Here is a 10,263-nt window from a genome sequence, read left to right as displayed (position 1 = left end):
CGTTACTAGGATTTCTGAAACCAAAAACAGCGAGAAAACAGCAACTGGCACTTCGGCATCTTGTTAATAGGTTAGTTCTAGAAAATGCACGAATATGACATAAAGTGTGCATAAAACATGTAGGTATCATCAATAATATGGCATGGAACATAAGAAATTATCGATACATCGGAGACGTATCACCCAACACCACTAATGGCCTCTAAGCTCCATAATGTGGGTCTTTCGTTGGGAAATTCCATTAGTTCTATTTTTGTTTCGTCTAATGCTCTTAGACCTATGGAGTTTGATAGATTAAAATTTACTCCTATGGTTTCGAGCAAGTCGGATACCTCTTTATCTGATGATGGTGAGGAGGAAGTGTACACCATTTCAGACGGCCAGCTACTCACACATCTAGTTGGAGAGGTATCAGAGGTGGGTCTGGATGATGACGCGTTGGGCTCATGTATTGAATTACAAGCAGTTGAGCGTAAATCCCGACTCTCCTCTATTAAACGTAATGCATGACCTAATAAAAAGGCAAAGGTGACTAAATCTCCAATTGTTTCCATATGAATGGCATGTTTAACAATAGCAGAGGTCTCAAGGACTTGGCTAAACACTTACACATCTCTGAAATTATCTGGGGACATGTTTTAGATTTTGTTGCAATCTCTGAGACAGGCAAGCGGAATTACTCAACAAGTTTTCTAAATCGCCTTTCAGGCGGGGAAGACTTTGCTTGGGTTTCTCGCCCTCCTCGGGGGCGTTCTGGTGGTTTATTAGTCGGGATCCGAACTGCGACTATAGAGATTTTGGATAATTCCGGAGGTGACTTTCATATTAAACTTCACATCCGGAATAAATCTGATAATTTCATATGGAGTTTAGTTTCTATTTATGGGGCTACCCAGGATGTTGATAAGCCTGCTTTTCTTCAGGAATTGGTTAATTTAGCAAAGGACAATCCACACCCTATTATTATAGGCGGGGATTTTAACTTACTAAGATACCCTCATGAGAAAAGTAGGGGCAGATTTGACACCCATTGGCCTTTTTATTCAACGCTGTTATTGACATCCTGGATTTGAGAGAGGTATCAATGGGTAGAAGACAATTCACTTTGGCGAACAGTCTCCCAGAGCCTACATACGAGAAATTGGATCGAGTATTGATGGACTCGGATTGGGAATTGAAATTCCCCTAGTCTCAGTACAGGTCCTTCCTTGGATTGAAGCTTTGTTAGATCGTGCTCCAATTTTATTATTTACTGGGACACCATTACCGCAACGGAGACGTCCGTTCAAATTTGAACTTGGATGGCCTAATCGGGATGGTTTCTCAGACATGGTTAAATTTATTTGGGACAAGCTGGTTGCTGGGAACACCCCAATCCAAAGGTGGAATAACAAACTACACTCGATGCTCGATGCATAGATACTTTGGAGGGTGGGCTAGGCAAATGGAGGGCCAGCTCAAACAAGAGAAACTCAGCCAATCATCAAATATTGATGACTTAGAGGCACTCGCTGACGTACGACCATTGACTAAGTAGGAAATTGATCTTAAAAGTCCATATAATGCTAAGTTAGCCGGTTTACTTCGTGAGGAGGAACTCAAATGGTACAGGTCTAAGGCCCAGTTCCTTCTAGAGAGAGATTCGAATACGAGGTACTTTCGTAGTGTCGCCAATGGTCGACATAGAAAGAAACTCATTCATTCTCTTACTTAGGACGAGGGACTGATCAAAGGTCAAGAGTAGCTAAAGTCATATATTACATCATATTATAAAGGTCTTTTTGGCGCTCCGGAGGAATAAGATATATCCAAGATTGATGATATCCCCCAAGTCTCTCCACAAGAAAATGATATCCTAACCTCCCCGTATTCCAAGGAGGAAATAAGAAAAGCGATTTTTTAGATGGAGCATAATAAGTCGCCAGGACCGGATGGTTTTTTGGCTGAATTTTACAAAACCTTTTGGGATATTGTCAAGTCTGACTTACTAGATCTGTTTGCTAAACTCCACGGGGGGCAGCTGGATCTGTTCCGTATTAATTTTGGTGAAATAATTGTTTTACCGAAAGTTATTAATGCGGAACGGATTCAGCAATACAGACCAATATGCCTACTAAATGTTTGTTTTAAAATATTCACAAAAGTTGTTACTATTTGACTTAATTCAGTGGCAGATCAAGTGGTGCGTCCTTCTCAGACTGCTTTTATGGAAGGAAGACACATCCTAGATGGGGGTGGTGACCTTGCATGAGACAATCCATGAGATGCATCGCAAAAAGTTGAATGAGGTCATACTCAAAATCGACTTTGAAAAATCCTATGATAAAGTCAAATGGTCTTTTCTTCAACAAACGCTCAGGATGAAAGGTTTTTCTGAGGATTGGCGCACTCTTATATATAACTTTGTTTTTGGGAGAAGTGTTGTCATTAAGGTCAATGATGACACTGGCAAATATTTCTAGACCAGAAAAGGGTTGAGGCAAGGTGATCCCCTATCTCCAATATTATTTAACATTGTGGTGGATATGCTTGCATTTATAATAGAGCGCGCTAAGATGGATGGCCAAATTGAAGGAGTAGTCCCCCGTTTGGTTGATGGGGCTTATCCATCCTTCAGTATGCCAATGATATAATTCTATTTATGGATCATGACTTGGAAAAGGCATGTAATCTAAAATTAATTCTTTCAGCATTCGAGCAGTTGTCAGGTCTTAAAATTAATTTCCATAAAAGTGAATTGTTTTGTTTCGGTGATACCAAAGGTGATGCCAACCTATACGCTGAATTATTCGACTGTGGGATTGGTTGTTTTCCAATCAGCTATCTTGGCATTCTAATTCACTATCAGAGGCTTACGCTGGCTGAATGGAAAATTGTTGAAGAAAGACTTCAAAAACGTCTTACTAGCTGGAAAGGAAAATTACTATCCTTTGGTGGAAGATTAGTTCTCATAAACTCAGTACTTAAAATATGGTACTATATATGATTTCTTTCTTCCAGTTACCGAAACGAGTCTTACATAGATTGGACTATTTCCGATCAAGATTCTTTTGGCAAGGGGATAGTGAGAAGAAAAAGTACCGGTTAACTAAATGGAGTGTTGTATGCCGTCCAAAAGATCAAGGTGGACTTGGTGTCCATGATCTTGAAGTTAAGAACAGGGCCTTGCTTGGTAAATGGCTGGCCAGGTTGTTAATGGAGGATGGTGTGTGGCAACAACTGATGCGGAAAAAGTATGTTGGCTCAAAGGCGATCTCTCAGTTTCTTTGGAAACCAGGTGATTCGCATTTTTGGGTTGTTGTCATGGCAACTAAAAAATACCTTTTCCCTTTTGGTTCTTTCTCCATTAAGAATGGGGCGGAGACACAGTTCTGGGAGGATAAGTGGTTGGGAACAACCACTCTTCGCGAACAGTATCCAACTTTGTACAGTATTGTTCGCCATCAAGCGGATACCTTGCAAAAGGTGTTGGAATCTTCCCCTCCCTCTATGACGTTCAGACGTGACCTCATTGGTCCCCGGCTAGTCGCTTGGAACGAACTGCTTCAGCGGTTGGATTCAATCCACTTGGTTCAAGGGACGGATGAATTCCGTTGGAGTCTCACCAAGAATGGTGTATTTTCGGTTAGCTCCATGTACAAAGCCCTGTGTATTCCAACACAACCGATTTTAAATGATAAATCCATCTGGAAGATGAAGATACCTCTTAAAACAAAGGTCTTTGCATGATATCTTCATCGAGGTGTGATTCTTACTAAATATAATCTTGTAAAATGAAACTGGCATGGTTATACGAAATATGTGTTTTGTCACGAAGATGAGACAATAAAACACCTTTTCTTCACTTGTCGGGTTGATAGATTTATATGGTTAATCATTCAGATAGGGTCTACCTTATATCCACCTCGCATTATTGCAAACATCTATGACAATTGGATAAATGGGGTTGATTATAGGTACAAAACTATTATCAGAGTGGGAGCGATTGCGGTAGCATGGTCGCTTTGGCTATGTAGAAATGACAAGGTGTTTAATGACAAAAATTCCTCTATCATGCAGGTTATTTACCGGTGTACAGCTTTGCTTCATTCATGATCGCTACATCAGCGTTTGGAAGATCGAGACCTCTTTACGGAGGTGTCTACACGGTTGGAGAACACGGGCCACATAGTTTATTTCCCAACATGGGTGGCTGCATAGTCGGAGTATTGAAGACAACATAGCTTTATAGTAGTTGGATTTTTACATCGTTCTTTCTATCTCCTTTTGTTTGATACTGGACTACTAAACGGCTGTGTGCATCCTAGTTATGCAGAGGATGGGTGTAATGATTAAAACCATTTTGAGTAATAAAGTGTTATTTTGTGGCGTTTGCCGGAACACATCTTTCGATTGTATCTTCGCAAGGTAACATTACAATTTTGTGTCACATTAGCCAGATAAAACCGCATGACCAAAAAGGAAAAGTTTAGCACATTGTCTTCAAAATCGGTAATGGTCACCCCATGCAAAAGTGCAAACCTTTCTATTTTTTTTTCCTTTGTGATTGTGTTCTGGCAAATGTGCGAAAAAATTGAATGGTACCTGAAAAATACACAATCAGGTGATGTGTTTCGGTAAACGCTAGAAAATAACGGTGTCTTATAACAAATTTTCCTCTTTGTTTTTTTGCTGGCTGGCTGATCCTACAAAATATATTTGTCTTCATTGCTCTTTTTTTAACATGACATCTATTATGATGTCGTAATCACCAGGCCGAAAAAGGATAAGTGAAAAAACCCATGTTCGTCGGGCCATAGGGCAAAGCACAACCGCCGCCGACCCACAGTTGGGTGCTGCACCGATGAAGTTGTAATGCAGCTAGCACTCTACTACATCCTACGTCAAGAGAAAACCATCAAATGGTATGATCATATTTTCCCGTGAACCCTAAGCTTCTGGATCACTACCTACCCCACCCACCCACCCCCACCCCTTCACCAATTACCGTCACCACCATAAAATATTGGGTACGACGTGCTCCCTCCTTGGAACTTGCAAGGTTCAGAACTCTGGCGATTTTGAAAAAATTGACATATATATGGAAATATCACACAAAATAATATGTCTTTTAAAAGATTTAATAAAATAAACTATTTTGTTTGGCTCAGTAACACGACTCTGTCCTAGGTGAAGCTAAGCTGAGAAGCACGAAAGCCATCCTAGGTGGAGCGAAGCTCGGTACCACGAGTTTGTCCTAGGTGGAGCCAAACGCAGTAGCAAAATTTCGTCCCAGGTGGAGCCAATGTCTTTAGCTGTTTTCTAACAACGAAAATTAGGAGTGGTTCATGAACTAGTGAGGACCAAGGTTATTGAACCCAACAGAGAGGTTTTCATCATCTCGAACCGCCACAAAGGGATACTAAACGCAGTTGACAAGGAAATTTCAGGGTATGCTCATAAGCACCATCGATGGTGCATGAGGCATTTCGTGTCCAACTTCTATAAGGCATGTGGGAACAAGGAGCAATCATATGGTCTACAAGATTGCTCATTAGTACATAATCCATTGTCGCTAACGCCTGAAGGGTGCTTAAATCCCTGCTCCGACAGACTTGTCGCCTATCACCCTAACCATGCATGTCAGAAATGATTATGAGTCACTAACGTGCCTGAAAACCGTCAAATGTATGGCGCTTCGCTGACGAGAATTATTATGAGCCCACGAGAAGTTTTGTGGTGCCTCTTGGATCCTCTCTAGGTTATTATACTGACGGTTGGTTAATGAGCACACGTTAGTTCGTTGTGATTTCCCATAGAGTTTGGACGCTCATTCGGTGAGTGGTTGTGAGCTACATACTGATGCTTGTTGGCACTAGATCACACTCAAAAACTCAAGATGCTGAGAAAGTAAATTGCAAAGAGAAATAGACTAATATAACAAGGATAGATGTCAAAATCTGTGATAAATTATATTTCATGATAGAAGGCAGTTCATACATTAACAAATTGAAAAAATACCCTATGAAATACAATATGAAAATGTGTACTATGTCTTTCCTTACTCTACTCTATCACCACAATTGTGATAGCAAGAACATGGATGTCGACAATGCTAGAGGTACTCTGTAAAGAATTTTTTTACATAAAGAGACAAAGAAAAGTTGAGAGTCAAATAGAACAAAGGGTGTGATCCAGCTTGAGCCGGCTAGATCGGCTGCCTCCTCGACCGTTTAAACTACACACTCAGTCTCATTAAACTTGTCTGAGAATTTTCAAAAATTAGATGTAGATGCTATTTAGTGTTTAGATATATTCGAATTTAGAAAAATCTCATATAACTTTCATAGGATGGAGGGACTAGTAAATCTCGGACCTTCAATCATAACAACATCAAACTCTCCGACGCAATATATTACTAAAAATACCATACAAAAGAGTTGCAAAATCACCAATGTGTCCACCAAACAAATATTTACGTGTATGCAACAAAATGCCCATTCATTGCACCAAGATGATTGGAAAATAATTTGTAGTACCCATACCTTGAAACAACAAATTAATGCACCAAATCGACCATACAACACCAAAGAAACATACTCGGAACATGAGAAAATCTTGTCAAATCAGCAAGATATTTGCGATCAATCTCACGGGATGAGCACAAATTATGTGGACACAATGAAATTGATACACATTAGGAGATACACATGATACATTGCGCCATTTCTACAGTCATTTGTCATGCACGTTTTGGTAGTAACCTTGGCCATCCTGACTGTACTTTTATTCTGAAGTTTTCTACTTGTTGTGAAAATATTGTTTGCGCTATAACCACACTGTGTACACTTTTTGTTCCAATGGAACTCATCAATCTACCGACCGATATAGTCACAATCATGTTCTTGTCTAAGTAGCATGGAAGCAAGTAGCAGCAACAAGGGTAACCGAATTCTAAAAAATGAACAAATAAAATACATAGGTGAAAACCACAGGTTTGTTCGTTTTTTGGGAAAATTTCTTACAGGATGTTGTTATTTTGTGAAGTTTGCCAAAACACACCGCCCAATTGACTTCACCGGGTAGCATTATAATTTTGTGTTACATTTGCCAGAATAAACCGCATGGACAAAAATTGGAAGTTTGGCACATTGTCATCAAAACCGGCCATAGCATGGCCATCCCAAGAAAAAGTGAAAAACTTTCTATTTTTCAATGTGTTCTGGCAAATGTGCCACAAAATTGTAATGATAATTGGCAAAGACACAATCGGGTGATGTATTTCGACAAACACCCGGCAATAACGGTGTCCTATAGCAAACTTTCCGCTTCATTTTTTGATGGTTGGCAAAATATATTTTCCTTCATTGCTCTTTTTTTAACATGACATATATTATGATGTCGTAATCACCATGCCGAAAAAGGATAAGGGTCAAAAGAACCCATGTTCTTCTTGGCACATGATGATGAGTCAGGCCATAGGGCAGGCACAACTGCTAGCACTCGACTACGTCGAGAGAAAACCAGCAAACGATATGGTCATATTTAGCCAAAAAAACATACTTGAATGTTGCACGGCAAGTTTTATCCGCCAATCAGGTTTGCCCGTGATCCTTGGGCATCTGGCTCACTACGGAGCTTGGCTACACCCGAGATAGAGCCATGCTACTAAGGTTGACTCCACATGATATGGTGTGCTTGGTTCAACCTAGTGGGGAGCCGTGCTATTGAGTATGGCTCCGTCTGGTGTAGAGCCAAACAAAAATTTTATTTTGTGAAATATGAAAATAAGTTATTTTATGAGATCTTTCCAGATGTATGCTAGTTTTTTCAAAATAAATAGACCTCCGACAAGGTAATTTAATGGCAACATGCAACCAGACGCGCACGTAATTTAAGATAATCTTTGACCATTAATTTAATCAAATAAAATATAAATTAAATGTCTACAAAATCTATGCCTTATTTTTCATATTTTATTAACCAAAATAATAAATCTATATAAATTATTTTTCACATTTTATTAACCTAAATAATGGTCAAAATATTTTCTTAAACTATGTGTGCATGTTAAAGCGATCCAGAGGAAATAGGCCAACACCTCTTCCTTAACTTGTAGGCATTGGGTAGTCCACATAGTCCCAAGGCTCATATGTGTTGATGGAACACAAATATTTCATCAATAGGGCAAGAAAGATAATTCATCACAAGATTTAGCAGTACTATGTGTAGATGAATTAATAGGATTAGCACATGGCAGTATAGAATTTTGAGAAATAGAGCTAGTATCTACATGAGCTAACTTTAGCCTCTCATGGGAGACTAGAAGATCATCACGAAAGCTAGAGAGCTTTCCATGACTTTCTTCCAAAATCCCATAATTGCTAGTTAGCAATTGAAGTTGAGCCCTTAGCTCAACATTCTCCTTCAAAATGGATGATTCACAAAGTCTAGAGTTAGTAGAACAAGCATCATCATTAATAGCAAAAGGAGAATGCAAGTTGGCATGCTCTTTTAGATAAGAAGCTTTAAGTTGCTTATGTGACTCGGTGAATTTCGTGAGAGAACTCTCAACGACCCATGAGCCATTTTTGAGTTGCTCAAAATCCTCAAGGAGTTTAGCATTAACAAACACAAATTTATCATTTTTTTAAGCTTTAGATCGTTTGCCACTTCAAGATCTCTATCATGGTTTTCTTTTATTCTAGACAATTCTAGAGAAAAAGTCTCCTCAAGAGAGTCTTTGGTGGTTTGTTCCTCTTCAAGTTTATTCTTTAGAGATGCCACATCATTGGCAGACTCATATTCAAGAGCACCCATTTTTAATATGGTGTTCTCATGCATCTCAATAAGTTTTTGGCTCTCAATAGCAACAACTAATATTTCAACAAATTTAGTGCTAGCATTTTTATTGTTACGAAGAGAACAATAGACAACCTCACCCATACCATGTAAAGAGGCAATCAGAACCTCTTCTTCTTCATGTACTTCATCTTCATCATCATGAGAAAGATTAGCTTCCAAGGTATGAGATATCGTAAAAGCCTTAGCCATAAGGCATATATAGGAACTTTGAGATGATGGAGAAGAAGAGCTAGTTGAATCTCCATTCAAGATCTTGTCATTGCCAATAGATTCTTCGGTTTCCTCTGCATTGTTAGACACACAACAACTAGAGAAAATATAAGAATTTTTATCATGGAAACTAGAAATAGCAAGCATATCACCATGGCATTTACATAAGCAATTAACACATGATATGCAAGGACTATAAACACACGCATGTAAATCATTTATAATGCTAGATGTGTTTAAGTCCAAATATGAAGCATTGCAATTAGATAGAGATGAAGGATCATCAAGATTAATCACACTATCAACATTGCAATGTTCATTACCACTCAACTTGGCTTTTCCTTGTATCTTGCAACACTTTGGTGAAGTGAATGAAAGTTCATTACGGTCGGAAGCGTAGAGATTACAATCATCCTCAATGATATTGGCCACATAATATTTTTCTTGAAGTTTTCTCCATAAATCATGAGAGCTCCGGAAAGGCAAGATTCAGAAAATATCTACATTGCTCAAAGCATACACAAGCACATTAGAAGCTTGAGCATTGAGATATAAAGTTTTGTCATCCTCTAAAGATAGATTTTGGGAATCCATCAGAGGAGAAAAACCTATATCTACAATTCGCTCCATATGAGGGTCAATGACCCGAAAATGACTAAGCATGTGAATTTTCCATATATCAAAATTTGTGCCATCGAATATAAAAGTGTCATCGGACACTAATCCTCTAGCCTACATCTTTACTCTCAAGGCGGTGAGGCCTAAAATAAGAGACCGGGCTCTGTTGCCAATTGAAAGGACATAGATATCACCTAGAGGGGGGGGGGGGTGAATAGGCGGTTTATTTTTTTTACGATTATGGGTTAAACAAATGCTAAGCACAAAACCTATATAACTAGGGTTCATCTATGTGCATCAACAACTTATGCTAAGCAGTACAAGTAACTATGTGATAGCAAGATATATAACTTCAAGCACGAAGGCTATCACAAAGTAAAGTGCATAAGTAAAGAGCTCAGGTATAGAAATAACCGAGGTGACACGGAGACAATGATGTATCTCGAAGTTCACACTCTTGCGAGTGCTACTCTCCGTTGGAGCAGTGTGGAGGACAAGCCACTCCAAACTCCACGAAGGCCTCACCGTATTCTCCTCGATAATTCCCACCAGAAGGAATGTCCTCGATCCACTATGGAACCTTGAGGGTGG

The sequence above is a fragment of the Lolium rigidum genome, chromosome 7, assembly GCF_022539505.1.
Source record: "Lolium rigidum isolate FL_2022 chromosome 7, APGP_CSIRO_Lrig_0.1, whole genome shotgun sequence".
Taxonomy (NCBI): Eukaryota; Viridiplantae; Streptophyta; class Magnoliopsida; order Poales; family Poaceae; genus Lolium; species Lolium rigidum.
This window is presented reverse-complemented; position numbering follows the sequence as displayed.